The sequence below is a fragment of the Dendropsophus ebraccatus genome, unplaced genomic scaffold (genome assembly GCF_027789765.1).
Source record: "Dendropsophus ebraccatus isolate aDenEbr1 unplaced genomic scaffold, aDenEbr1.pat pat_scaffold_1525_ctg1, whole genome shotgun sequence".
NCBI classification, from domain to species: domain Eukaryota; kingdom Metazoa; phylum Chordata; class Amphibia; order Anura; family Hylidae; genus Dendropsophus; species Dendropsophus ebraccatus.
Window position 1 is genome coordinate 6,073 of NW_027208947.1, and position 6,135 is coordinate 12,207.

The following is a 6,135-nucleotide window of genomic DNA, read 5'->3' on the forward strand; positions in this document are numbered from 1 at the left end:
GACGCCGCCATGTTATATAGTGTCAGATAGGTGAGAGACGCCGCCATGTTATATAGTGTCAGATAGGTGAGAGACGCCGCCATGTTATATAGTGTCAGATAGGTGAGAGACGCCATGTTATATAGTGTCAGATAGGTGAGAGACGCCGCCATGTTATATAGTGTCAGATAGGTGAGAGAACCTGTTAGCGCCCAGACGGGTAAGAGCTTTTTGTTTGGTTCCTATAAGTGCGGTGGCTGCTGTATTTCTGTTTGCTGGACGGTTTATGCTGCAAATAAACGCCAAGCTGTTATTTTATAAGTCCAAGTCTGATGTGAACTGTGTCCAAACACACCATCCCCCGGGAAGATCCCTACAATATATATATATATATATATATATATATATATATATATATATATATATATATATATATATATATATATATATACATATACACACACACCAGGCAGATAGATGTATGTATTGTAGGGATCTTCCCGGGGGATGGTGTGTTTGGACACAGTTCAGACAGCAAACTTGGACTTATAAAAACAGCTGGGTGTTTATTAGCTGCATAAACAGTCCTCAACAGAAATGTAGCAATACCATGCTTTTCAGAACAAAACAAAAAGGTCCTTGCCGGTCTGGTCACTTACTAACACAGGTCTCCTATCTGACTCTTCAGTAGGCAGTATCACAGGGTATGAATAGGCCCCAGTGGCGGCAGTATTCGTTGCTCCCAGGAGATACAGCATACAAGCTGTTCACCCCTGGCTGAGAGCAATCCCTTTCAGACTGACCAGAGCTTTTGCCTTCTCAGGCTGATTGGGATCAGAGCTCACCTGATCCCAAAACCCACACTGGATCGAGGGGGAGGGAATGGCAGATCCCACTACCAACCTACCCACCATTCCAGTAAATCCGGGCCGGAAAATTTAAAGAACAACTCAGCAGCATATCACTGCTGAGTGACAGGTCTCTTCCAGATTTACCATCTCCCCATAAGCAGTAGTCTGGGTGAGATGTACCTCCCCTCGAGCACTTCTCCTGTGACATGTCCACAGTATGTAGATAAACAATAATAGAAGGATGGACCACACTGTGCTGGCTTCAAGTCAGGATAGCTTCAAGCTGGTGGGTGCACGTCCCAACAAAAGTCGACCCCCCACTTCACTGGATAACGAATTTGTAGAGAAGAGGACGGCACTCCAATAGTGTAAACTGATGATTTATTCACCCAATCACATACAGCGGCGTTTCGATTCTAACCTGAGTCTTTTCAAGCAAAAAGTCTTGAAAAAGACTCCGGTTAGAGTCGAAACGTCGCTGTATGTGATTGGGTGAATAAATCATCACTTTACACTATTGAAGTGCCGTCCTCTTCTCTACAAATATGTATGTAGATAGATATACAGTGGTACCTTGGTTTAAGAGCGTTTTGGTTTAAGAGCTCACAGTTTTTCAGAATAGTGACTTGGTGTAAGAGCATTGCTTTGGTGTAAGAGCTCCCTGTACTGCTGCTGTGTTATCAGGGTTATACAGTTACTATACACTATACACCACATGCTGCTATACTGTACAGTAACTTATATATCACATATCCAGCTGCTGTGTTATCAGGGTTATACAGTTACTATACATTATATACCACATGCTGCTATACTGTACAGTAACTTATATATCACATATCCAGCAGCTGCAGTGTTATCAGGGTTATACAGTTACTATACATTATACACCACATGCTGCTATACTGTACAGTAACTTATATATCACATATCCAGCTGCTGTGTTATCAGGGTTATACAGTTACTATACATTATACACCACATGCTGCTATACTGTACAGTAACTTATATATCACATATCCAGCTGCTGTGTTATCAGGGTTATACAGTTACTATACATTATATACCACATGCTGCTATACTGTACAGTAACTTATATATCACATATCCAGCTGCTGTGTTATCAGGGTTATACAGTTACTATACATTATATACCACATGCTGCTATACTGTACAGTAACTTATATATCACATATCCAGCTGCTGCTGTGTTATCAGGGTTATACAGTTACTATACATTATATACCACATGCTGATTGCTATACTGTACAGTAACTTATATATCACATATCCAGCTGCTGCTGTGTTATCAGGGTTATACAGTTACTATACATTATACACCACATGCTGCTATACTGTACAGTAACTTATATATCACATATCCAGCTGCTGCAGTGTTATCAGGGTTATACAGTTACTATACATTATACACCACATGCTGCTATACTGTACAGTAACTTATATATCACATATCCAGCTGCTGTGTTATCAGGGTTATACAGTTACTATACATTTTATACCACATGCTGATTGCTATACTGTACAGTAACTTATATATCACATATCCAGCTGCTGTGTTATCAGGGTTATACAGTTACTATACATTATACACCACATGCTGCTATACTGTACAGTAACTTATATATCACATATCCAGCTGCTGTGTTATCAGGGTTATACAGTTACTATACATTATACACCACATGCTGCTATACTGTACAGTAACTTATATATCACTCATCCAGCTGCTGTGTTATCAGGGTTATACAGTTACTATACATTATACACCACATGCTGCTATACTGTACAGTAACATATCACATATCCAGACTGCTGTGTTATCAGGGTTATACAGTTACTATACATTATATACCACATGCTGCTATACTGTACAGTAACTTATATATCACATATCCAGCTGCTGTGTTATCAGGGTTATACAGTTACTATACATTATACACCACATGCTGCTATACTGTACAGTAACTTATATATTACATATCCAGCTGCTGTGTTATCAGGGTTATACAGTTACTATACATTATACACCACATGCTGCTATACTGTACAGTAACATATATATCACATATCCAGCTGCTGTGTTATCAGGGTTATACAGTTACTATACATTATACACCACAGGCTGATTGCTATACTGTACAGTAACTTATATATCACATATCCAGCTGCTGTGTTATCAGGGTTATACAGTTACTGTACACTATATACCACATGCTGACTGCTATATTGTACAGTAACTTATATATCACATATCCAGCTGCTGCTGTGTTATCAGGGTTATACAGTTACTATACATTATACACCACATGCTGCTATACTGTATAGTAAGTTATATATCACATATCCAGCTGCTGTGTTATCAGGGTTATACAGTTACTATACATTATACACCACATGCTGATTGCTACACTGTACAGTAACTTATATATCACATATCCAGCTGCTGTGTTATCAGGGTTATACAGTTACTATACATTATACACCACATGCTGCTATACTGTACAGTAACTTATATATCACATATCCAGCTGCTGTGTTATCAGGGTTATACAGTTACTATACACTATATACCACATGCTGCTATACTGTACAGTAACTTATATATCACATATCCAGCTGCTGTGTTATCAGGGTTATACAGTTACTGTACACTATATACCACATGCTGACTGCTATATTGTACAGTAACTTATAATATCACAGATTTAGCTGCTTCTCGTTGTTTCATCTCTTCATGTTATTCAGAATAATAATCAGTATATTTGGGGGGTGGAACCAATTGTCTGCAGATCAGTGATTTCTTACAGGAAAATTTGCTTTGGTGCAAGAGTGATTTGCATTACAAGCACCATAATATTCCTAATCCAAGGCACCACTGTATATATATCAGGCAGGTTACATTCGGTGATTGTAGATTTACCAGGTTTTCACCACTGATGGCAGGAGGCAGTCTTGTTTGCCCAAGAGTGAGAAAACTGGCTGCAGCATTGACCCCCTCTGTGACCCCATTGCCTGGACAGGACAAAAACACCAAGGCCAGTTCTTGCCACTGGTCAAGTTGGTTAGGCCAGAAGTCAGTGGTGTCGCAGGCCTGTCCGGGTATTACTCAACCTGCTTGGCAAAACCTTTTCTTTCATGTGTGTCACGTTGGAAGATAAGGGGGGGGGGGGGAGGAAATCTGCTCATCATCGTATCAAAACAAAATGGCTTGCTGCTCCTAATGCTGCGTAGTGTCAGAGGACTATGAGGCCGGACTAGACCATCAGGGTCAGAATATTGCTCAGGCTGAAAATCAGAAAGACTCTACTCATCCTGCATTACAGCGGTCCCTGGAGCTGCACCGGTGGACAGAATGGCCCACCCTGCCCCGAGCTGCTGAATGGGAGGCCCTGGTGACTGCTGACCAGATGAGTAGTAGTCAGTAGTAGTCAGTAGTAATGCACGCTGCCACTATAATGCTCTGCTTACTAAGCTCCCAGGCTTTAAATGGCCACTACCTTTTATACAGACACTGACATGACCCCCTAGATGCCTCATGATTGGCTAACCCCTCTCCAGTGATTGAGGTGCTGACTGATGGCCCAGCCCCCTCCCCCGATGCCTCATGATTGGCTAACCCCTCTCCAGTGATTGAAGTGCTGACTGATGGCCCAGCCCCCTCCCCCGATGCCTCATGATTGGCTAACCCCTCTCCAGTGATTGAAGTGATGACTGATGGCCCAGCCCCCTCCCCCGATGCATCATGATTGGCTAACCCTCTCCAGTGATTGAAGTGATGACTGATGGCCCAGCCCCCTCCCCCGATGCCTCATGATTGGCTAACCCTCTCCAGTGATTGAGGTGCTGACTGATGGCCCAGCCCCCTCCCCGATGCCTCATGATTGGCTAACCCCTCTCCAGTGATTGAGTGATGACTGATGGCCCCCCTCCCCCGATGCCTCATGATTGGCTAACCTCTCTCCAGTGATTGAAGTGCTGACTGATGGCCCCCCTCCCCCGATGCCTCATGATTGGCTAACCCCTCTCCAGTGATTGAAGTGCTGACTGATGGCCCCCCTCCCCCGATGCCTCATGATTGGCTAACCCCTCTCCAGTGATTGAGGTGCTGACTGATGGCCCAGCCCCCGATTCCTCATGATTGGCTAACCCCTCTCCAGTGATTGAGGTGCTGACTGATGGCCCAGCCCCCTCCCCCGATGCCTCATGATTGGCTAACCTCTCTCCAGTGATTGAAGTGCTGACTGATGGCCCAGCCCCCGAGGAGCCTCATGATTGGCTAACCCCTCTCCAGTGATTGAAGTGATGACTGATGGCCCAGCCCCCTCCCCCGATGCCTCATGATTGGCTAACCCCTCTCCAGTGATTGAAGTGCTGACTGATGGCCCAGCCCCCGAGGAGCCTCATGATTGGCTAACCCCTCTCCAGTGATTGAAGTGCTGACTGATGGCCCAGCCCCCTCCCCCGATGCCTCATGATTGGCTAACCCCTCTCCAGTGATTGAGGTGCTGACTGATGGCCCAGCCCCCTCCCCCGATGCCTCATGATTGGCTAACCCCTCTCCAGTGATTGAGGTGCTGACTGATGGCCCAGCCCCCTCCCCCGATGCCTCATGATTGGCTAACCCCTCTCCAGTGATTGAGGTGCTGACTGATGGCCCCCTCCCCCGATGCCTCATGATTGGCTAACCCCTCTCCAGTGATTGAAGTGCTGACTGATGGCCCAGCCCCCTCCCCCGATGCCTCATGATTGGCTAACCTCTCTCCAGTGATTGAAGTGATGACTGATGGCCCAGCCCTCTCCCCCGATGCCTCATGATTGGCTAACCTCTCTCCAGTGATTGAAGTGATGACTGATGGCCCCCCTCCCCCGATGCCTCATGATTGGCTAACCCCTCTCCAGTGATTGAAGTGATGACTGATGGCCCAGCCCCCTCCCCCGAGGAGCCTCATGATTGGCTAACCCCTCTCCAGTGATTGAAGTGCTGACTGATGGCCCAGCCCCCGATGCCTCATGATTGGCTAACCCCTCTCCAGTGATTGAGGTGCTGACTGATGGCCCAGCCCCCTCCCCCGATGCCTCATGATTGGCTAACCCCTCTCCAGTGATTGAAGTGCTGACTGATGGCCCAGCCCCCGAGGAGCCTCATGATTGGCTAACCCCTCTCCAGTGATTGAGGTGCTGACTGATGGCCCAGCCCCCGAGGAGCCTCATGATTGGCTAACCTCTCTCCAGTGATTGAGGTGCTGACTGATGGCCCAGCCCCCGAGGAGCCTCCTTGGTCCAT